This window comes from Oryctolagus cuniculus, chromosome 9, assembly GCF_964237555.1.
Source record: "Oryctolagus cuniculus chromosome 9, mOryCun1.1, whole genome shotgun sequence".
NCBI lineage: Eukaryota > Metazoa > Chordata > Mammalia > Lagomorpha > Leporidae > Oryctolagus > Oryctolagus cuniculus.
Genome location: NC_091440.1, coordinates 64,484,047 through 64,507,464, shown reverse-complemented (window position 1 = coordinate 64,507,464; position 23,418 = coordinate 64,484,047). Strand labels below are relative to the sequence as shown.

General features: G+C 46.6%; 1 protein-coding gene across 3 annotated transcripts in view; it reads right to left on the bottom strand.

Annotated features, from left to right (window-relative positions):
- SLC25A30 (solute carrier family 25 member 30) overlaps window positions 1-23,418 on the bottom strand; it is an 88,997-nt gene that overhangs the window by 27,498 nt on the left and 38,081 nt on the right. The window contains exon 3 of one of the 3 annotated variants that reach the window (XM_051850042.2): window positions 23,219-23,330. The exons of the other annotated variants lie outside the window; for them this stretch is intronic. The gene's annotated coding sequence lies outside the window, so the exon portion shown is untranslated. The remainder of the gene's footprint in view (window positions 1-23,218; window positions 23,331-23,418) is intronic. 3 annotated transcript variants of the gene reach the window in all.

Genomic DNA, 23,418 nt, shown 5'->3' with positions numbered 1-23,418 from the left:
CTGTTTTTATTCTATTCTTTGCTTTTAACTTCCCCCTACCCCTACCAGCTTCATATCAGCTCTGACCACAATATAAACACACCCATATGGAAATAAAGCTCTAGGTTCTACTTAATCCTGCACACACCTTTATTAGCTCGCTGTCCTTGGTTAATTAATGACTCAGTCAATTAAGTCCTCAGTTGCAGAATGGAAACAATACCTACCCTACAGAGTGTGTGCAAAACACATCTTGTGAAATGGAAGCACTGTGGAAGCATCTTCCAAATCCACGCGGCCATGTCGCTTGCCAGCTGGGATGTCGCTGCCTCCCCAGTGTCCTTAGGATGAAGGGTGAGCCCTGAGCATACTGCGCCCTTGCCCATGGGAGCCTTAGAGCTCTGCAGCCACAGGAACCCAGCTCCCCCCTCCTCCCCCATCATCTGCCTCTTAGCCCTGCCTTTTTTAAAAATTTTTATTTAATGAATGCATTTTTACATAGATACAACTTTAGGAATACAGTGGTTCTTTCTCCCATACCCCTCCCGCTAGCTCCCATCCCACCTCCCTCTCCCTCTCCCATCTCCTTCTTCATTATGGTTCACTTTTAGTATGTCTTTATATACAGAGGACCAACTCCATGCTAATCATAGACTTCAACAATTTGCACCCATGCACACACACAACATATAGAGTGCAGTTTGGGGAGAGAATTTGCAGTCGATTCTCATATTACAATTCAGTAGGGACAGAGGTCCTACATGGGGAGCAAGTGCACAGTGACTACTGTTGTTCTTTTAACAATTAACACTTTTTGTTTATGACGTTACTGATCTCCCGAGGCTCTTGCCATGGGCTGCCAAGGCTATGGAAGCCTTTGTGACCATAGACTCCGTCGGTATTTGGACACGGCCATAAGCAAAGTGGATGTTCTCTCCTCCCTTCAGAGAAGAGTACATCCTTCTTTGATGACCCTTTCTTTCCTCTGAGGCCTCACAGAGATCCTTCATGTAGGATTTTTTTTTTTTTTTTTTTTTTTTGTCACAGAGTCTTGTCTTTCCATGCCTGAAATGCTCTTGCAGGCCTTTCAGCCAGACCAGGAAGCCTTAAGGGTTGATTCTGAGGTCAGAGTGTTATTTACAGTGAATGTCATTCTAGGAGTCTGCTGTGTGGACTGCTTCCCATGTTGGTCCTTCCTTCCTTTTTAATTCTATTATTTTTACCGGGTACTTGATGTTATTTATGTCAGCCCTTTTAAACTTAGATCGATCTATCTGCTGCCTTTAACATTTAATAAGATGCCGTTTATACCACTGCTTCTTATGGGTTTGGAGCCCCATGACAGTTCTTATAGCCCTGCTTTCTAAAGACTGCTCAGGCAGGCACTGCTCACATAGCTGGACTTTAGGCCTTTTGTTAGCACACTGTGCATGTAAGTATTGAGAACAGTAGGGTCCCCCTAGCTGTAAGCCAGCACCACGCTCCCACAGGTGAATGAAGCCAGTGCCCATGAAGAGCTGGACAGCAGGCACGATTCCCCACCCACACTGTGGTTCTCGTTACCTGGCATTTGCACTTGCACTGTCTAGTAATAATGACTAGAAAGTGCTTTGGAGGGGCTGGCACCGGGGCGCAGTAGGTTAATCCTCCGCCTGTGGTGTCGGCATCCCATATGGGCTCCAGTTCTAGTCACAGCTGCTCCTCTTCTGATCCAGCTCTCTGCTATGGCCTAGGAAAGCAGTAGAAGATGGCCCAAGCACTTGGACCTCTGCACCCACGTGGGACACCCAGAAGAAGCTCCTGGCTCCTGGATTCAGATCTGCTCAGCTCCAGCTGTTACAGCCATTTGGAGAGTGAACCAGTGGTTGGAAGATCTTTCTGTCTTTCCCTCTCACTGTCTGTAACTCTACCTCTCAAATAAATAAATAAAATCTTTAAAAAAAAATAAAAAGTGCTTTGGAATCAACTAGAATCTAATAGATGCGGTTTTTTTGACAAGATTGAAGCTGGCCAGTGCCGCGATTCACTTGGCTAATCCTTCGCCTGCGGCGCCAGTACCCCGGGTTCTAGTCCCAGTTGGGGTGCCGGATTCTGTCCCGGTTGCTCCTCTTCCAGGCCAGCTCTCTGCTGTGGCCCGGGAAGGCAGTGGAGGATGGCCGTAGCAGCCATTTGAGGGGTGAACCAACGGAAGGAAGATCTTTGTCTCTCTCTCACGGTCTAACTCTGCCTGTCCAAAAAAAAAAAAATTGAAGCTGATACACTCTCATATGGTTCTACACCTTGTCAGAAAATCATCTTTTTGGGGATTTCTGGGTGCTTGGTACCAGGCAGAATGGAAGGTATAATGCACCCCTTTTCAGGGTAGCCCTCAGTGGCTGGTGAAGAGAGGAGAGTGTATCTGACTGAGACATCTGGTCACCCTCTCTACCCCTTGGCAAAAGGGAGCAGCAATGAGCCATGCTACTTCTAACAAGAGCCTCCGGACAGGCATGTGTCCACAGCCCGTGTACTGGAACTGGGGCCGTGAGAGTCTTTATCATCGAGCTGCACAGCAGGGGTTCTTAGTCAGGAGATTTTACTCCCAGAAGACATTTGGCAATGTGTGGCGGTTTTTGGGTTTCACATCCAGGTGCTTGCTACTGGTATCTAGTGGATTGGGACCACAGCTGTGGCTGGATGTTACGCAATGCCCAAATTATCCAAATGGAGCCAAACTGAAGTCTGGGGAAATCCTGTATAACAGGCAGCTGCTTTGGAAAAATGCTTTGCTTGGTTACAGATGCTTTGCTGAGACCAACTCTTTTAGGGAAGTCAGCGAGTGGTTGTGTAAAATGCCTGCAGCTGCTCAGACACGCCAGGGCTCCTTCTCACGTCTACAGCTGGCAAAGGCTGTGCTGCCCTTGTGGACTTCCCTCTCTTGTTAATTCTTCTGCATCTTTCAGGCCTGCATTAGGACATCTCCCCCAGGAAACCTCTCCTTTTCCCTAAACACTGAGTAACGTCACTGTCACATTTTGTACATTCCTGGAGCTATCAGATCAGTTACCACATGTAAGTGAACAGTTCCTTGTCAGTCTCCGCACTGGACAGTAAGCGCCTTGGTGTTGAGACCTAGCTTGCTCACCATCATGCTCCTCCTGCTCAGCACAGCCCCTGGCAAGGTAAGCTCCCAGGAAATAGAAACACAGAGTCCGTGTAATAATGGGAGCTGGCAGGGAGGCAAAGGCCAGGATGGGGGCTTTTGCAATGATCCATCCCTTCCCATGGATATCGCCACAGGTGTTGACCTTGCACAAAGTACACCTGCTTCTTTCAGGGTGTTCCAGTAGAAAAAAATTAGGAAAAGCAATTGTGCAGGGAACCCCACATGAAGTCAGGTGAGCTGTACTGGGAAATCTAGTTTATTTTTATGTTACTCTCCGTATGTATTTATTTTAATAATTTTTAATTTTTATAATGTTTATTTTATAATTTTTAATTTTTACGCCTAGGGATCAGCAAACTGTGGCACGTGGGCCAAATGCATACAGTTGTGTGGTTTTGTGTGGCTGTAGAGCTAAGAAGAGTTTTTAAATGGTTACATTTTAAGTGGTTATGTAAGCATCTCTGTAACATTTTTGAGTTTTGCCTGCTGGCCTGCCAAGAGTAAATATTGACAATCTGGTCCTTTCCAGAAAATTTAGTTTACTGTTCTCTAATCTAGACTTTAGCAAAATTTGCTTTTAAATCCAGTCTGGCCTCAGCTGTGCAGTGGCTATTGTGTCCTGAGATGCTGGGGCTCATTTGGTTAAGAGCAAATCTGCCGCTGGGAGCAGAAGCAACTGCCATGGCACCCTCACCAAGGCACCTGGCAGCACGAGTCTCTTCATACAATCAGCTCCTTTTAGACACCAAATTCTCTGCCATCCACAACTTAAAAACCACAGGTACAAGATCAACTGCACACTTTGAACTGAAATCACAAGGTAATCTATCAGAGTCTCTAAAGAGGACAATTTCTGTTTTCGTTATTTCCTATCACATAAATCACACACATGCAGCTTGTCTTACACTTAATGGTTAGTACTAAAAATATTGGTACCTTGGGTTTAACTTAGCTCATCGTGTCTATATTTAATCCTAAACCTTTTTGGAGTTATATAATCCTGTAACTCAAATCAGCTGAGTGTTGGATGATGAGAAAAACCAGGACATTTATGATATTACTTGTCTTGAAGACACGTAAGACTGGAACCTGGCACATGGGAGCTACACTGTTGTTTCCCCTTGTTACAGGGAAGTTTTGTCTGACACAAAAAGCCAGAACCTTGAGTCTAAGTCTGTTAGTTGGTATTTGGCATCTCTACCTTCATCCCTGGGTATTTTTAATCCAGTCATACCCTCACCTAATTTGTTCATGTGCTCTTTGAACCTTTGGAGCCTGATTTAGGTGGAGAGAATGAGAGACACAGATAACATTGAAAGGATTGAAAAACAACTTCAGACTTCTCCATAGCAATTCTGGAACCAGAAAATAATGGAGCAATGCCCTAAATTTGAGGGGGAAATTCTTGCCAAACTGTAATACATACCCAACCAAACCAGCAAGGAGATAATTGAAAAAGTTATAGATGTGCAAGTCCTTAAAGAGTTGTCCTCTCATGCATGTGCCCTCAGGATCAGCGTCCCACAAAGCAAGGAATGAACAAAAGGAAGATATGAGGTGCAGGAAATAGGAGACTAGTACAAAGAGATCGTGAAAACATGTTGCCAAGAAAAAAAAATGAAATGAACCTATCACCTGATGCTTGTGAAAACACTGATAGGAGACTTTAGACTTCTAATGGAGCATTTGGCATGAATTAGAACTCGGTACTCAGGCAGGGGTATTGGGTACAGAGGGTAAGATGTAATTTTGAATGCCTACATCCCATACGGGATTGTCTGGTTCGAGTCTTGGTGTCTCTGCTTCTGATTCAACTTCTGTAGGAAAGGGAGAGAGAGTGGAGGAGGCACACTTGCTCTTTTATTTTATTTAAATATTTTAATTAATTTATTTGAAAGGCAGAGTTACAGAGAGAAAGAGGCAGAAAGAAGTCTTTCATCTGCTGGTCTACTCCCCATTTACAATCCCAGCAACAGCTGGAGTTGGGCCGATCCTAAACCAGGAGCCAGGAGCTTTTTCTGGCTCTCCCATAGGGATGCAGGACCCCGAAGAATTGGGCCATCTTCCACTGCTTTTCCAGGCTCACTAGCAGGGAGCTGGACTGGAAATGCAACGGCTGAGTCTCAAACCGGCATCTACAAGGGATGCCGGCCCTGCAGGTGGGGCCGCAGTGACAGCCCCACACCCGCTCTTTTGCCACTTCTGTCACAATCCATTGGCAAGAACTGATTACCAAGCCCCACTTAAATACAAGGATGCTTTGCAATGTGGGTTACCTTTGTATCCAGGGAGAGAACATGGATTTAGATGAATATACGACCAATCCATGTCTGCCAACTTTGGTGGCATGTAGTCCTTGGCAGGTAGATTTATGATAGCAACTTGTCACCCATTTCATTCTGCACAGAGCAGAGTGAACTGGAACAGGTCTTGCTGCCAGTTACAAGCCTGTAATAATTTTGTGTTATTTTCACCCTACAGCCCTAAATCCTCACATGACCTAGGAGGCCAATTTCCGCTTCCTTACACTCTCAACCCCAGCTCCAGGGTTACTTGTAGCCCCCCGGATGTGCCAATCTCCTCTTCATCCTAAATCATGCTCAGGTTGTTCCTTCTGCCTGCGGTGCTACCTGCCCTGCTCCCTGTCTCCACGGCGGGATACTCACTCTTCCTGTTAGTCTCAGGCCAAAGACTGCCCCCAAGAAGCCCTCTGTGATAGGGAGAATAAGGGCCTCAAAGGCATCTGTGTCCTAACCTGCAACCCTGCAACCACGTTAGAGTTATGGAAAAGGGGAACTAAAGCTGTAGATGGAATTAGAAGTGCCCATCAGCTCATCTGAGAGTGGGATCATTCGGTGGTCCAGTGTAATTATGAGGGTCCTGGGGAAGAGGAAGGCAGACCAGTCAGGGGAGATGTGACAAGGATGCAGGTTAGAGTACTTTGATGTGAGTCACCATTGCTGACTTTGAAGAGGAAAGGGAGCTGTGAGCCAAAGAGTGGGAAAGAGCCTCTAGAAGCCGGAAGAGTCCAGAGCCATCCAGAAGGAGCACAGCCCCGAGGACACTTTGATTCTAGTCCACTGAGTCTCATTTCAGACTTCTGACCTCCAGAACTACAAAATACGTATGCGGGGTAGAGGGGGCTAGGTTTTTTAAATTGATTTATTTTCTTTTTATTGGAAAGACAGAGAGTTCTTCCATCTGCTGGTTTACTCCTCACATGCCCACAACAGCCAGGTCAAAGCCAGAGGCTAGAACTCAATCCACATCTCCCACATGGGTAGCAGGGATTTGAGCCATCAGGGTGTGTGCCCATAGAAAGCTGGAATCATAAGCGGAGCCAGGACTCAAACCCAGGCACTCCCATATGGGATGTGGGCATCCCACGTGGTATCTGTACTGCTGCACCACGCACTGTGAGTTGTTTAAATCCACTACGTTTGTGGTCCTTTGTAAAAGCCCCTAACCTCTTCCTGACTGCCCACCCCAGCCTAGTTGGATTTTCTTTCACATCAAGCTCTCAGTGGTTCTCCCATTGCGGGCACGGATCAGGCAGGCCCATACCAGGGCCTTCTCCAGCGTGGACCTGGGAGCCTGGCCTTCGCCTTCACTTCATCCAACCTCACCGGCAACACTAGGGAATGTGTTGTGGCTCCTTCTCCACCCCCATTTATTTGTACCAGGTGAGTTGACAAGCAGGAACAATGAGCCAGGTGGGGAAATAAAAACACAGAAGCTGTCCAGGAAGAGGGCTGAGAGAGCACACGGGCCTGGCTGAAACCTCTCAGTCCGTGTGGAGTTCCAGCAAGAGGATTCAGCATCCCAGGAACAAGAATGTTAAAAGTCACCTATCTTCATTATGTTTCTCAGTTTTCTTAAAACAAAACCAATGAGGCCAGCACCGCGGCTCACTAGGCCAATCCTCCGCCTGCGGCACCGGCACCCCAGATTCTAGTACCGGTTGGGGCGCCAGATTCTGCCCCTGTTGCTCCTCTTCCAGTCCAACTCTCTGCTGTGGCCCGGGAGTGCAGTGGAGGATGGCCCAAGTCCTTGGGTCCTGCACCTGCATGGGAGACCAGGAGAAGCACCTGGCTCCTGGCTTCGGATCGCCTAGTGCACTGGCCATAGTAGCCATTTGGGGGGTGAACCAACAAAAGGAAGACCTTTCTCTCTCTCTCTCTCTCTCTCTCTCTCACTGTCTAACTCTGAATGTCCAAAAAAAAAAAAAAAAACAACCAAACAAACAAAAAACCACAGACTTTCTCTGAGAGTCTCTGTGGGAGACTGTTAAAAGGAGATCAATGAAATAATGAACACAGTTCATATACATCGCTATTGCCACAGTTGCTATTACTACCATGAGGATCACCATCATCCTAAATGTCCCTTTCATGGTTTCCACAAAAGATCTAGATCCGGATCTTTTAGGTAAAACCAACATTGATTAAAAAGTGAAGGGTCTAAAATAAAAGCCTTACAGTATTTCTCAGTAGTGTATAGTCAGTACTTTCCTGTTTTTAAAGATTTATTTATTTCCCATCTGCTGGTTCATTCCCCAAATGGCCACAATGGCCAGGTCTGGCTCAGGCCAAAGCCAGGAGCCCAGAACTCCATCCTGGTCTCACTCTTGAGTGCAGGGGCTCAAGCAGTTGGACCATGTTCTGCTGCTTTCCCAGGCCATTAATAGGAAGCTGGGTTGGAAGCACTGTAGCCAGGACTCAAACCAGTGCTCCTCTATGGGATGCCAGAGGCGCAAGTTGGGGTTTATCCTGCTGAGCCACAGTGCTGGTCTTTATAGTCAGTACATTTTATTAAGCATTACAATTTCAAAAAGCACAATATAAATAGAAACCAAAATAGCCACTTACAAACTATATGGACAGTTATATCTACAGGACATTAAGAAAACAAATCAGTTCAACATGTTTTAAAAAAAAAAACAATCTGAGTCTTGTTTGGAATTGTCCGCATTTTTGTCTTGAATCCAGCATTTGGAGTAATGATCATTTCGCTCTCTAATTTTTTGCATTTGTCAAAGCAAACTATGAGGCTTCAGCTTACCAGAAGCAAAATTCAAAGGGCTGACTGCAAACCACCCCAGACAAGATAAATGACTTTTTCCATGAACCAGAATGTGGGGAACTGTAAGTGATCTGGGGCATCTGATGCCGAGAGGCCTGAGGATAAAAGGCGCTAGACAGGTGGATCCCGTTGGGTAACTATAGCCAGGGTGTTCTGCAGTGTGCGCTTCAGAGTGGAAGGGAGGTCAGCGCCCTGGCTCGTGGCTGCAGAAACGTCCTGGAAAGTTCCAACACATTCACGGAATAATGGGACAGCAAAGTCAGAACCGACACGGTTCTAACTGGAAAACTGAGAGGTTGTACAACCCTAAGAGGGCTGTTTTCAGTTCTTAGAACTTGTCCTAGGAACAGATTGTCATGCTCAGTTTTCGCAGGGATAAAGAGTGAGTGTACAGGGGCCAGCACTGTGGTGAAGTAGGTTAATCCTCCACCTGTGGCGCCAGCATCCGATATGGGTGCCGGTTCTAGTCCCGGATGTTCCTCTTCTGATCCAGCTCTCTGCTATGGCCTGGGACAGCAGTAGAAGATGGCTCAAGTGCTTGGGCCCCTGCAGCTGCGTGGGAGACCCAGAAGAAGCTCCTGGTTCCTGGCTTTGGGTTGGCCCAGCTCTGGCCATTGCAGCCATTTGGGGAGTGACCTAGTGGATGGAAGACGTATCTGTCTCTCTGTAACTCTACCTGAGCTTAGCATGAGGCAGGCTGCACTAAAGAAAAGTCTGTGTGGTTCTGACAGGGTCATAGCCATTTAGCCCCCTGGCTTCCAAACTCATCTGTGGTTCACATTAGGAAATATGTTTTAGGGGCTGATGCTGTGGTGTGGTAGGTTAAGCCTCTGCCTGCAATGCAGGCATCCCATATGAGCGCTCGTTTGAGTCTCGGTTGCTCCAGTTCCAACCCAGCTCCCTGTTAATGCACCTGGGAAAGCAACGGAAGATGGCCCAAGTGCTTGAGCCCCTGTACCCACATGGGAGACCTGGAAGAAGGTCCTGGCTCCTGTTTTCAGATCTGCCCAGAACTGGTAATAGTGGCCATTTGGGGATTGAACCAGTGGATGGGATGGAAGACCTGTCTATCTATTCCTCTCTGTAACCCTACCTCTCAAATAAATAAATAAATCTTAAAAAAAAAAAACAAACACACACACACACACATTTTGGGGGCTGGCGCCGTGGCTCACTTGGTTAATCCTCTGCCTGCAGCGCCAGCATCCCATATGGGTGCCGGGTTCTAGTCCCAGTTGCTCTTCTTCCAGTCCAGCTCTCTGCTGTGGCCCTGAAAGGCAGTGGAGGATGGCCCAAGTGCTTGGGTGCCTGCACCTGCGTGGGAGACCAGGAGGAAGCACCTGGCTCCTGGCTTCGGATTGGCACAGCACTGGCCGTAGCGGCCATTTGGGGGGTGAACCAACAGAAGGAAGACCGTTATCTCTCTCTCTCTCGCTCACTGTCTATAACTCTACCTGTCAAATAAATTTAAAAAAACACATTTTATATCATGACTTAGTACACACACACACACACACACACATACACACAACCGTGGTAAACATTTCAGGAAACAATGCTTATTATGCCATTATTTATTATTCTATTTCATTTATTGTTCACACTGTTTATAACCCACTAAACTGAAAGGCCACACAGTGAAAACTATTGGTTATAAGAGTTATATAAATTACATATATAAAATCTATAGTTATAAAATATTAGTTATGAAAGTCCAATCAGGGGCCAGTGTCGTGGCACAGTGGGTTAAGCCATCAGTTGCAACACCAGCACCCTATATGAGACTTGCAGTACAAGTGAGTCCTGGCTGTTCCACTTCTGCTCCAGCTTCCGGAAAATGTGCCTCAAAAAGTAGCTGACAACGGTCCAAGTACTTAGGACCCTTCCACTACATTGGAGACCTGGATGCAGTTCCTGGCTCCTGGCTTTGGCCTGGAGCCATGGCTGTTATGGGCATTTAAGGAATGAAACAGCAAATGGAAGATATTTCTCTATCTCTTTCTGACTTTTAAAGAAAGAAAGAAAGAAAGCTTAAGAAAAAAGAAAAGTCTCGTCAAAGTCCACTCTTTCTGAGCTACTGTGGAATACATATGGCTCTCCTTGTCTCTGCGGAGTTAGAGAGGCCCATGGTAGAGAGGCAGCCACTGTTTGCCTGCGGGCAGCACTCTTGCAGCCTTGCCCTGCCCTGCTTCCCTCCTGGGGTCTTTGTGAGGACCCAAAAAGTCATTCTGGGACAGTGCCAAGAAAGAATCAGAGTCGTTGTATAAAAAAGTGTTGCCAAGGTTCACGCTAACTCATCTGGACGCCTGAAGCTGGCAATTCCTCTCCTCACAGTAAGTCCACAGACACTTCTGTTTGCATGTCAGAGGTGGCCACCAGGACCCTGAGGCTGACTCAGTTTGCCATCATGGGTTTGTGTTTGTGTGAGTCTAATTGCCACCTAAGTTGCCGTGGAATGGTTAGACAACAAATCCTCAGCAAACAACCTCACTGCAACTTCAACAGCTGGGGACATTCGAGAAAGGGAGAGCAAGGGGTGTCTGCCGTGACCTGGGGTCAGAAAGCTATCTTTGTCTCGGGCAAAGTCTACAGAGAAGGTTAGTCCCATAAACCTAGGGCTCCTGGGGTCAGTCTGGCAGGCAGTCCTGATGGAGTCTCTTCAATACCAAGGACAAGATCACCCCCAGCACGCGCTCACCCTTGTTCCAAGAACCAGGTGCAGGTGATGGTGGCAGGACACTGTGAATGCACTGAACGGCACGGCATTGAACACTGTAAGATGACCGCACTTTATCTGATGTGAGCTTCACCTCAGTTTTTAAAAAGTGAGGAAAAAACATATATAGGAACACACACCATCAGAGCAATGAAAATGAGGGGGGTTTGTTATCTTATTTTTCTTTTCTGGCTTCCTATCACTCCAGGTAGTAAAAGCAAAAGGCTTTTAAGGCTTTAACAAATACAGGTATACAGATGAGTAACTCTTTGTAAACAATGGGCAGTGAGACCTATGAGAGAGGACAAACACAAGGTTACGCAGAGTATAGCTTACTGGGGGCACTTACAGGCAGAAGTGTGATCTCGGACAGCTATGCTACATCTGGATCTCCATGCCATGAGGCAGGAGAAGAAAGGCTTTGTAGACAAAAGTGGCTCATGGCTAATTGGGATATACCTAGACCTTTCCCAGAATTACTAATAATAAGAAACATTCCAGGCATCAGAAAAGAGACTTTCTGGCATCAAATTAGAGCAGCAGGTTGTGTTAACAACTTTGTTTGCCCTATCATAAGATGTGGAATGGGGGCTACTGTGGCATAGCTGGTGAAGCCACCCCCTGCGACACCAGCATCCCATATGGGCATCAGTTCAAGACCCAGCTGCTCTGCTTCCAATCCAGTTCCCTGCTAATGTGCCTGGGAAAACAGCAGAAGATGGCCCAAGTACTTGGGCTCCTGCACCCACATGGGAGACCTGGAAGAAGCTCCTGGTTCCTGGCTTTGGCCTGGCCCAGCCCTGGCTGCTATAGCCATTTGGGGAGTGAACCAGCAGATGGAAGATATTTCTCCCTTTCTCTCTCTCCTTCTCCCTCCCTCCCTCCCTCTCTGTAACTCTGCCTTTCAAATAAATAAATAAATCTTTAAGAAAAATCTTAAAGAAAAGATGCAAGATGGCAGTTATGGCCAAAGTGGCTGCAGGCCTGTCAAACTGAGTCCCTTCTACTGATGAAGGTAGGAGCTGGCAGATCCAGAGGCATATGTGAGTCACCAGTGTGGGGGAGCCCCAGAGCTCCCCCACATTGCCCAGTTCAGAACAGTTGCCCACCAGGAACTGGGGCAGGGTCACCAGAGCTGCTATTGGAGGAATGAGGCAACAAGCACAACCCAGACCACAGCCTGCAGAGCCTGACCATGCAGCCCGAGACAACTTCCTGCCCCCTTCCTTTGTCTGTGTAGCCTTACAAGTGGCCCTCCATAAGCAGCAATCATCTGAGGATGTGTCTATACTGTGAAGCCTCAAAGAATCTAATTCACGAATAAGTGCCCACAAAACAAAGCAACTGAAAAGATTCTGGCCCAGTTGTAGACACGTAGGATTCAAGCTGCTAGAAACATTTGTATACAGGTCTGGGTGTGTACCCATAGGGTCTTTCAAAAAGGTTACAGAAATGGAATTAAAATATTAATTTTATTTTGATACAAAAAATTTTTGAAACTCATGCAAGTTTTTCATGATACACATTTTACATGAACTTTTTGAAGACCCCCTCATATAACAGACATTCAACAAGTGTGGTCAAGTAACAGAGTTCTCTGCCTACAGGCAATTCACACAGCAGGCATATGTCAATGCCAGCCTGGTTTGCAGCTGCCAACAGTACCCTGTTGGCTTCCTCCCCCCATCATGTCCTTCCCACAGCTCAAGGACACCTGTCACTTGATGGCTGAGTCACATGCATTCCTCTGGAGTGGACAAATGCCAAACCTGCTCCGTGTACACTTCAGAATGGTCTTGAACTGCTGGAAGTTTTTATGTGGCCAGAAACGTCTGACCTTAATCTGGATTTTCCAACACCCTGGGAAGTACTTTGCAGCCAGAACTACAAGTACTCTCATTATCAGCCAGTGCCGCAGCTCAATAGGCTAATCCTCAGCCTAGCGGCGCCGGCACACCGGGTTCTAGTCCCGGTCGGGGTGCTGGATTCTGTCCCGGTTGCCCCTCTTCCAGGCCAGCTCTCTGCTGTGGCCCGGGAAGGCAGTGGAGGATGGCCCAGGTCTTTGGGCCCTGCACCCACATGGGAGACCAGGAGAAGCACCTGGCTCCTGCCTTCGGATAGGTGCGGTGTGCTGGCCGCAGTGCGCCGGCCATGGAGGCCATTGGAGGGTGAACCAACGGCAAAGGAAGACCTTTCTCTCTGTCTCTCTCTCTCACTGTCCACTCTGCCTGTCAAAAAAAAAAAAAAAAAAAAAAAAAAAAGTACTCTCATTATCACAGTGACCCTTTCACCTACTTACCTAAAAAGGTTGAACTAGACTTTGGCTGGTTGGCTGGGGTTTATTGATCTAGTCAAGATAATGCCCTCTATACTTTCACATGTTTTATCTCCCAAATAAAAAAAAAAAAGCCCTACATAAACAAACAGGATGACCCTTTCCCCAGATATGTTTCCTTTCATCAGAGTTCACCGAGAAACAACAACTGACAATGTGACAATGTGGTTTGTGAGTGGTATTTGTTGTCCTCTTTCATTCTACACTGAAAAGAAAAAACTCTCGATGGGCCCAGTCAGATGGCTTTTCCGGTTGTGACTCCATCACACACAGCAAGCTGTAAGTGCTTCAGAAATGCCAGGTAAACAATAATCCATAAATCCAGCCTGGAAATTCGCAAGATTCTACTGCACACTGTTTTCTGTCCTTGGTTTTTTGTGAGTACACCAAAAGGAGTTGTCCCCGATGCGCGTATCCAACTTGACACTTTATTACTTGCTCTCGCCCATTAACACTTCACCTTAAAATGAATCATAGCAGCAAACCATTCAGGAAGAATAGAAGAAAGGTAAATTGTCCAACTATAATGTCTCCTGAGCCAGCCATAGAAGGGAAGGGGACTCCTCTGTCCAGGACAATGGGATCTTTGAATGCTAATGTTTAAAAAGGCAGAGAGAGACAGACCTCTCATCCACTGATTCATTCCCCAAATGACCACAGCAGGTGGGGCTGAGCCAAGCTAATACAGGAGCCAGGAACTCAATCCAGGTCCTTCCATACCGGTGACAAGAACCCAACCACTTGAGCCATCACCTGTTGCCTCCCAAGGTCTGCATTAGCAGGAGCCAGAAGCAGCAGTGAAGCTGAGACTTGAATCCAGACATTCTGGATACAAACATCTCGTGCAGCATCTTAACCACTGTGCCAAATGCCAGGCCCCTGATTGCTACTTTTATCTGGCTGTGATTTACAAATTCACTTCCTTCAAATATCTGTATTCAGTTCTCTAGCTCAGAACACTATCACTAGACCAGCGCCGTGGCTCACTAGGCTAATCCTCCGCCTGCGGTGCCAGCACACCAGGTTCTAGTCCCGGTCGGGGCGCCAGATTCTGTCCTGGTTGCTCCTCTTCCAGTCCAGCTCTCTGCTGTGGCCCGGGAGTGCAGTGGAGGATGGCCCAAGTCCTTGGGCCCTGCACCCGCATGGGAGACCAGGAGAAGCACCTGGCTCCTGGCTTTGGATCAGCGCAGTGCGCTGGCCATGGCAGCCATTGGGGGGCTGAACCAATGGAAGGAAGACCTTTCTCTCTCTCTCTCTCTCTCTCTCTCACTGTCCACTCTGCCTGTCCAAAAAAAAAAAAAAAAAAAAAAAACAAAAAACAAAAAACAAAAAAACCACTATCACTGATTTTTTTAACCACCGGTGTGAATCCTATGTTGTCAGTCTTCTTTTCTGTTAAGTTTAATAAAGAATGAAACAGAACCACAGAGAAAATGAGCACAGGGGAAAAGCAACAACGGATAAATCTGTGAGGAATGATAGGTAATGAAAATGGAAACTTCCCACATGTGACCATGAACCTGCAACTGTGGAAAAATAAATATTTTCTTACTTTGTTCATTGATTTACTTATGCATTCATGCATTTAATAATCACCAGTTGAGTGCCATATTGGAAGGTGGGGGAAATGTCTTTGCCTTTAGAGGTTTACAGTCTGATCGAGAGAGGAAAAAAAACTCAGATAATGGCCTAAACAAGCTCCTGGAAGGCTTCCTGGGAGAGACGACACCTGAACCAAGCCAGGCTTAAAGCATGGATATAGGTTTGCAGGGGAAGAGCTAAATTAAGACAGGAATCATGGGGATGGAGAGAGCTTCAAGACTGATTGAGGAGGTAGAATCCACAGAACTTGACAGATCTGCTACAGAGGCAAACAGCTGGATTGCTAGCTTGTGCTGAAAGGCGGCTGATGGTGCCACTCATGGAGCAGACTGTGGTGAAAGGGGCAGTTTAGAAGTTCAGGTAATGATTCTGTTTCAGATATGCAGGCTTAAACTACCTAAGAGACTTTAAATGGCAATGTCTAGGAGTTAATTTGCTAGATAGGGCTAGATCTCAGGCAGTTAGGTACAAGCTAGAAGCAAAGGTAGAATCACTGAAGTTCCACGAGCAAATAGCTGAATTCAGAGCTCTGAGTGAGGGCTCTGGGGCAGTATGATGGGAAGTGAGTCAGGACCCACCTCAGGAGGTGCCAATGTGGAGGGCATGAGCCCACGAGCCAGGGAGAGGGCAGTGCCCGCAAAGCCACGGAGGGAGTCGTCCACGTGTCACACACCAAAAGGTCTGGTGTAGGTTCATGTAGAGAAGCTCTAATGCTCAATGTGATGGTGTTCAAAGCCTCTGAATCTACTAATGGCCTGGGAAAAGCAGTGGGAGATGGCCCAAGTGCTTGGGCCCCTATACCACATGGGAGACCTGGATGAAGCCCTTGGCTCCTGGTTTTGGTCTGGCCTAGTGCTGGCCATCACAACCACTTGGGGACTAAATCAGAGGATGGAAGATCTCTCTCTGCCTCTCTTCCTCTCTCTGTAACTCTGACTTTCAAATAAATAAATAAATCTTTAGAAAAAATTAATCCTCGCAGGCGCCGTGGCTCACTAGGCTAATCCTCCGCCTTGCGGCGCCGGCACACCGGGTTCTACTCCCGGTCGGGGCGCCAGATTCTTTCCCGGTTGCCCCTCTTCCAGGCCAGCTCTCTGCTATGGCCCTGGAGGGCAGTGGAGGATGGCCCAAGTGCTTGGGCCCTGCACCGCATGGGAGAGCAGGAGAAGCACCTGGCTCCTGTCATCGGATCAGCGCGGTGCGCCGGCCGCAGCGCGCCGGCCGCGGCGGCCATTGGAGGGTGAACCAACGGCAAAGGAAGACCTTTCTCTCTGTCTCTCTCTCCCTGTCCACTCTGCCTGTCAAAAAAAAAAAAAAAAATTAATCCTCTTGGCAATTTCCTTTCATTCCAGCTTTTAAAAGGACTCAGGTCCAGCTGACCTGTTTGGAAGAAATCATTCACATAATTAACTCCCAGTCTCATAAATCCATCTTGGATTTTAGTGCCTCTGTTCACAGCTGTTTCCTCCTTTATGTTAGCATCAAGGCCCAGACAACCTCCCATCATCTGGGATGCCTCACCAGAAGGTTTGTTCACCAATAAACCTAGATCCTAGATGCCTAGGATCAATAATGCTATGGATGAATGACTCTGCACAAAACATTTGGTGATGCTATTACTTCAGCAATTCATATCAACAATCAACCTACCTTGGTACACCTCTCATACTATTCAACCACACATAAGTGTACATCTTATCTCCCACATACAGTGTTGATGTGTTTTCATATTACTCTTTATCATCAGTGAACATTGTATTTTATACATAATACCTACACAATAATGCTTGTTTAACCAAGAAACTAAAATTTTCCCAAAGGCTTTCTTCCTCTCAACTTCCTCCAAACTCATTTTTATTCTGTACCTGCCTATTCTGAAAAGTCATTTGAGAGGCAGAGAGAGAGAGGTAGAGTGGGAGGGGGATGCCCATCTGCTGATTCACTCCCCTAATGCCTACAACAGTCAGGGTTGGACTGGGGTTAGAGGCAGAAGCTGCAGACTCAAACCAGGTCTCCCATGTGGGCTGTAGGGACCAATTACTTGGGCCATCACTGCCATCTCCCAGGGCCTGCACTGGTGGGAAGCTGGAGTCAGAAGCCAGAGTCAGGAATTGACACAAGCTCTCTGATGTGGGATTCGGGCATCTTAACCAATCAGCTAAATGCCCACTCCTCTCTGTACCTGTTTATCTTCTGACTTCTATGTAACCTCTTACCCTCTAGTAAAACTTCTCATCTCCAGAAAACCCAGAACAGTTGAAAGAATACAGTAGGGCTTAGTACAGACAATTAAACAGATTTAAGGTTCCCTGAGAAAATATTCTAGAAGAAAACATATTGAGAATAATTCCTCCAAACTTAAAAAGTCTTGAAGCCAAATAACTACTTTGTAAACTGACTCATGAAGCACTGTTAACTGGGAGGTGACCTTGACATAAGTGGTTTGAGCTGACAAAGCCAGTAAAATACAAAAACTACAATGGAATTCATCTGAAGAGACCATTCTTTAAAGCATTCCAGGAACTTACCAGAAAACAAAGTCAAAGTGTACAGTTTTAAAGCCCAATGCCCAGAATCCAAACGCTATACCAAGCCAAATATTCCCGCAAGGAGGATTTCATGGGATGGTTTTGATGGACTTCCATGCCTTTCCTTATGTATTGCCTCTGTCAGATAATTCAAACTTAACTTGGGAAGGATCCAATTTTTCTGACTTCTGAATTAGATATAATTGTCAAGAATGCATTTAAGGGTGGATGGTTGGCCTAGTGGGTAAGACCCTGGCTAGGATATCCATGTCCCACATGGAAGTACCTGGGTTTGATCTCCAGTTCCAGCTGCTGATTCTGGCTTCCTGCTAATGCAGACCTTGGGAGGCAGCAGTGATGGCTCAAGTAGTTGAATTCTTGCCACCCACATGGGAGACTTGGATTGCATCCCCAAGCTCCTGCCTTCAGCTCCCAGCCATTTTAAGCGTTTGAGGAGTGAACCAGCATATGAGAGCTCTCTCTCCCTGTCTACTTTTCTGTCTTCCTCTATGCCTGTCAAATAAATTTTTTTGAATGCAGTTAACTGATGTGGTTACTCTTATTATTAAATAAAATAATATATTTCAGGGGCCTACACTCTGTTGCAGCAAGTTAAGCTGTCTATGACTCTGGCATCCCATTTTGGACCACCAGTTTGAGTCTTGGTTGCTTTGCTTCCAATCCAGCTCCTTAATAATGTGCCTGGGAAAGCAGCAACAGATGGCCCAAGTACTTGGACCCCCGCCACCCATGTGAGGGACCCAGAAGAAGCTCCTGGTTCCTAGCTTTGGCCTGGCCCAGCTCTGGTCATTGCAGTCATCTGGGGACTGAACAGTGGATACAAGATCAATATCTCTTTGTCTCTGTCTCTGTCTCTCCACCCCCCCACCCCCCGCTCTGTCTCTCCCTTGCTGTCTGTGTCACTCTGCCTTTCAAATAAATAAACCTTTGAAAAAAATTACAGCAATTAATTCTTAAGCCCTTATGAGGAGTCTTAAACAGTTCACGGAGAATCCATATAAAAAACTGTGCATAGCTTAAAACACTTATTTGCGCAAAACTAATGTTTTTTATTTCATTTTCCATGAACTGTTTAAAGTCACTCATATATTAATGCTTATGTTCTTTGTGTGTTACATGATTTCTCTGGTTTAAGGCTTATAGCAACCCATGACTGACCGACATGAGTGATTACAGCTCCCAGACTCAGGAATGAACGCTCAGGAGATGGATTTACTGAGCATCCTGAGGATCATTCAACATCCTGCTGCTTCACCAATTGGGAAAGCCTGCTCTGAGCAGAGAAGAAAAGTTCCCTATCAATTCCATATTTCATTGAACATCAATAAAAAGTATCCCGAGTTTTTTTATATTAGACTCGTGTGAGATTTAGGAAGTTTCTGGAGCTAGATCACATTAATCCAGTTTCTAAGACATACTAAGCAGGAAGTGGTGATATCAAGGGCCCCTGTTCCAACCCTGGCCCCAACCTTTCTATTCCAAGGACAATAGGCCTGTGAGAACCCCTCAACTATACCTTGAGCTCGGACTGTGTTTGAGAGCATCAGGAACACAGACGAGGGTCTTGGTGGGCTGGCAGATGGCATTAGTTACCCCCATTCCTTTCCTTGGGTGACTCAGGATAACAACATTCTGATCACACGCCTGGTATTAAACTGAACAAGAAGAATCATCCTAGACGAGTGTAGGGTCCTTTATTCCTGCTGACCACAAAACCCCATTTCTCTACCCACCATCTTCTCTTCAGTTCTGTTCCTTATGTTGTCCAAATCAGAGGTCAAAAGTCATCTTTTTTTTTTTTTTTTTTTTTTTTGACAGGCAGAGTGGACAGTGAGAGAGAGACAGAGAGAAAGGTCTTCCTTTGCCGTTGGTTCACCCTCCAATGGCCGCCGTGGCCAGCGCGCTGTGGCTGGCACACCGCGCTGATCCGATGGCAGGAGCCAGGTACTTATCCTGGTCTCCCATGGGCTGCAGGGCCCAAGTATTTGGGCCATCCTCCACTGCACTCCCGGGCCACAGCAGAGAGCTGGCCTGGAAGAGCGGCAACCGGGACAGAATCCGGCGCCCCTACCAGGACTAGAACTCGGTGTGCCAGCGCCGCAAGGCGGAGGATTAGCCTAGTAAGCTGTGGCGCCAGCCTCAAATGTCATCTTTAACCCATCCTCTCCCTTACCTCCATCACCAATGCCAGCATGTCCTCCTCAATATCACCTGTATCCATCCATCATGTCCCTGTCCCATGCATCCCTCCACCAGGCCACTGTCATTGCCTACCTGTCCTGCTGTAACCCACCTGTACCCATCAGCCTCCTGCCTCTGAGCCTGCCTGGATTATCTAACCTATTTTCCACATCTAACTCAGACAGTCTTTCAAAAATGAAAATATCAAGTGAGCATTTAGTCCAGCAGTTAAGACACCTGCATCCCACATCAAAGTGCCTGGGTTCAATTCCCAGCCCTGGATCCTGACTTCAGTTTCTTGCCAGTGCAGAGCCTGGCAGGCAGCTGTGATGGCTCACATATGGGAGCCGTCTCACCCATATGGGAGACCTGCATTCTGTTTCAGACTCCTCCCTCCAATGCTGGCCCATTCCTGGCTGTTGTGGGCATTTGAGAAGTAAATCAATGGATGGGATCACTCTGTGTATGTGTGAGTGTGTGTGTGTGTGTGTCTCTCTCTCTCACTTCTTCTCTTAAACAAGTAAAATCTCATTTAAAAACATTCTTTTTTTTATTTTTATTTTTTGACAGGCAGAGTTAGACAGTGAGAGAGAGAGAGAGAGAGAGAGAGAAAGGTCTTCCTTCCGTTGGTTCACTTTCCAAATGGCCGCTACGGCTGGTGCTCTGCGTCGATCCAAAGCCAGGAGCCAGGTGCTTCCTCCTGGTCTCTGATGCAGGTGCAGGGCCCAAGAACTTGGGCCATCCTCCACTGCCTTCCCGGGCCATAGCAGAGAGCTGGACTGGAAGAAGAGCAACTGGGACAGAATCCGGCGCCCCAATCGGGACTAGAAGCTGGAGTGCTGGCGCCACAGGCGGAGGATTAGCCTAGTGAGCCATGGCACCGGCCCTAAAAACATTCTTTAAATGAAAATCTGCTTGTTTCCCTCCCCTTTGTAGTTCCGTGCCTCCTTCAAAATGAAAGCCAACTGCCCTAGCACAGGACCCCAGAGCCTTGATCTAGCTCCTGCCTTTTTTTCCTCCAACCCATGGCACACTGAGCTTTGCTCTGGCAAACCAGGAGCACTTGGCCAAATGTATGGTATTCATACCTCCCAGTCTTTACTCAGAGCCTGTTCTATGTCCCCTTTTATAAGGACCCTTATTATTATAGTTAAGGCTCACCAGAGAAATCTAGGAAACCCAGGAAATCTCTCAAGATCCTTAACTTAACAAGAGAGGCCGCACTGTCTCTTTGGCCAATTAAATTCATAGATTCCAGGAATTAATAATACCTGGACATCCTTGGGGGCCATTACTTTTCTTTAACCCTACCCCTAAGAACATAACCATCCTTTTGCAATCATACATTCACCACTAAGTGTGACAAACCAATTACCTCTAAGAGTTCTCAGTATACATTTCTACCGAAGTGTGGGTCTTTGTGAAAACGAAACCCCAGGCTGACAGCACAGCTCACAGTTAATTTGGAGAAATATCCTACCCCATATTCCCATTGTTTACATAAATGAAGATTTCAAGGGTTCAGTATCTGGGCATCACAACACGAAATAGCACCTGTGGAGGCAATTGCCTCCTTATTTTGGCCAATCTGGATGTCTGATGCCCCAGTTTTATCTATTTTACCTAATATCTACTTCCTTTCACGATGACTAGTTCTGAAGCAATAATTTTCAATGCTCTCTAATTAGAAAGCAAAGCTTAGTGAACACAATTGATATCATACTTAGTCTCTTTTATGACCTGACTTTATGACTTACAGGAAATTCACTAAGCACCAAGGAAACAAATTGAATGCAGATCAGCCATTACCCAATTGGCTAGGTCTCATTTCCTTGATGTTTTATTCTTATAAAGTCTTGTTCTTGGTTTAAACCAATTTAAATATGTAAAATGGAAAAACTGGGAGAACAGGCTAGCTTTAAGTTTTCATTTAAAAAATACATTCAGGGGTTAAGCTGCCACTTGCAATGCCAGCATTCCATGTTAGGATGCTGGTTTGAGCTCCAGCTACTCCACTTTCAACGCACCTTCTCTTTAACGCGTTTGGGAAAGCAACAGAAGGTGGCCCAGGAACTTGGGCTCTTGCCACCCATATGAGAAACCAGGATGGAGTTCCTGGCTCCTGTTTTTGCCCTGGTAAAGACCTGGCTATTGCAGCCACTGGAAAATAAACTAGTGGATGGAAGATCTCTCTGTCTCTTTGCCTTTCAAATAAGTGAATAAATATTTTAAAAATAAAACACATAAGTATCATTCAAAAAATAACGCTTTCAGGGCACAGTGGGTTAAACCACCACCTGTGATGCCAGCATCCCACAAGAGCGCTGGTTCATGTCCTAGCTGCTCTGCTTCCCATCCAGCTCCCTGCTACTGTGGCTGCAAAAGCATCAAACGATGACTCAAGTGCTTGGGCCCCTGCCACCCACATGGGAGATCCAGATGGAGTTAAAGGCTCATGACTTCAACCCGCCCAACCCTGGCTGTTGTGTCCATTTGGGGAGGTAACCAGTGGATGGAAGATCTCTTTCTCTCCCTCTCTCTTTCACTCTGTTTTTCAAATAAATACATTAAATCTTGAGAAAAAAAACATTGTGTTCCAACAGTATGTTTGTTCTTTCATTTAGTGTATATATATATTATATATTTTTTTGTTATGACAGCCACTATAGTAGGCACAGTGTATGTGGTAATGAACAAATCAAAGGGCCTTCCCTCGTGAACTTTGCCCTATGTGTAGAAGACAGATGAGCAAACATGCAAGTCCACATTGTCAGGTGAGGCATGTTAGAATGAAAACAAAAGCAGAGCAAACAGAAGAATCATGTGGTACCACGTCAGACACAGTGGGCAGGGCACAGCACATCTCAGAGGAGACTGAAGGAAAGGAGAAAACAAGCGTGTCCGCACCAGGGATAAGAGTTGGGGGGCAGGGACAAGACATCCAGGACCCGAGACGTGGGCCCAGGAAGTGCAATGGCTCTGAGGGGAGTGTGTGACTCACCTGAGGCCAGAAGAGAGGCCAGTGTAGCTGGACCTGGAGGGACAGGAGACAGGCAGCCAGCGAATGCTCATGGGAGGATTTTTACTTCCCAGCCTGCTACTTCCCTATACTTAGTTTAAAGTTACTTCAGCGTGCCCAGATTTCTTTAACTGCCCTCAACAGGTTCAAGAGCAGGAAATGTGGAGGGACTGCGGCTGGTAAGCGGCTACCATGTTGCTTGGGTCTGCTTCATACAGACCTTTTGTCATCCGGTATATCCCACTGTTTTGTTCTCTCTGTGCACTGAGTGATGTGGATATGGGTTGGCTCCTTCGGCTGGGGCTGCATCTCCTCACAGACACACCCACAGCACTAGGCACCGGGCCCACCCAAGTGGACTATGGACTAAAAGCTGAAATAGGATGTGTCACTTCTCCATGTGTGACTCACAGAACCAAAATGACAGCACACAAAGGTGCTGCTTGCAGCTTCAGTGCGTCTTGTGTCCCGAGGGCATTACAGGGCATATTTCATTTCTACCAAGGGGGAGCCCTTGGGTGCTAGGAGAGCAGAAATTGCTCTATAGAAGACGCTTCCAGCAGGCCCTACCTAGGGCAATTCTCAGGGAATTCCCACCAGGGAAGTTTACCTTGATCTTTCTGTTTCAATTACTTAGCTTTTGGTAGGGCTTTGCGCTGCTTTTGGGCCTGCGTCTCTGAACCTCTCTCAGAGATGAACTTTTACAATTGCCATGCATGCACCTGGCAAAGGAAAACAATGTGGAATCCAGTTCAGAACCTCAAATTTAAGGCTGAACTTGAGTTGTCCTTTCATGCTATTAGAAACCCA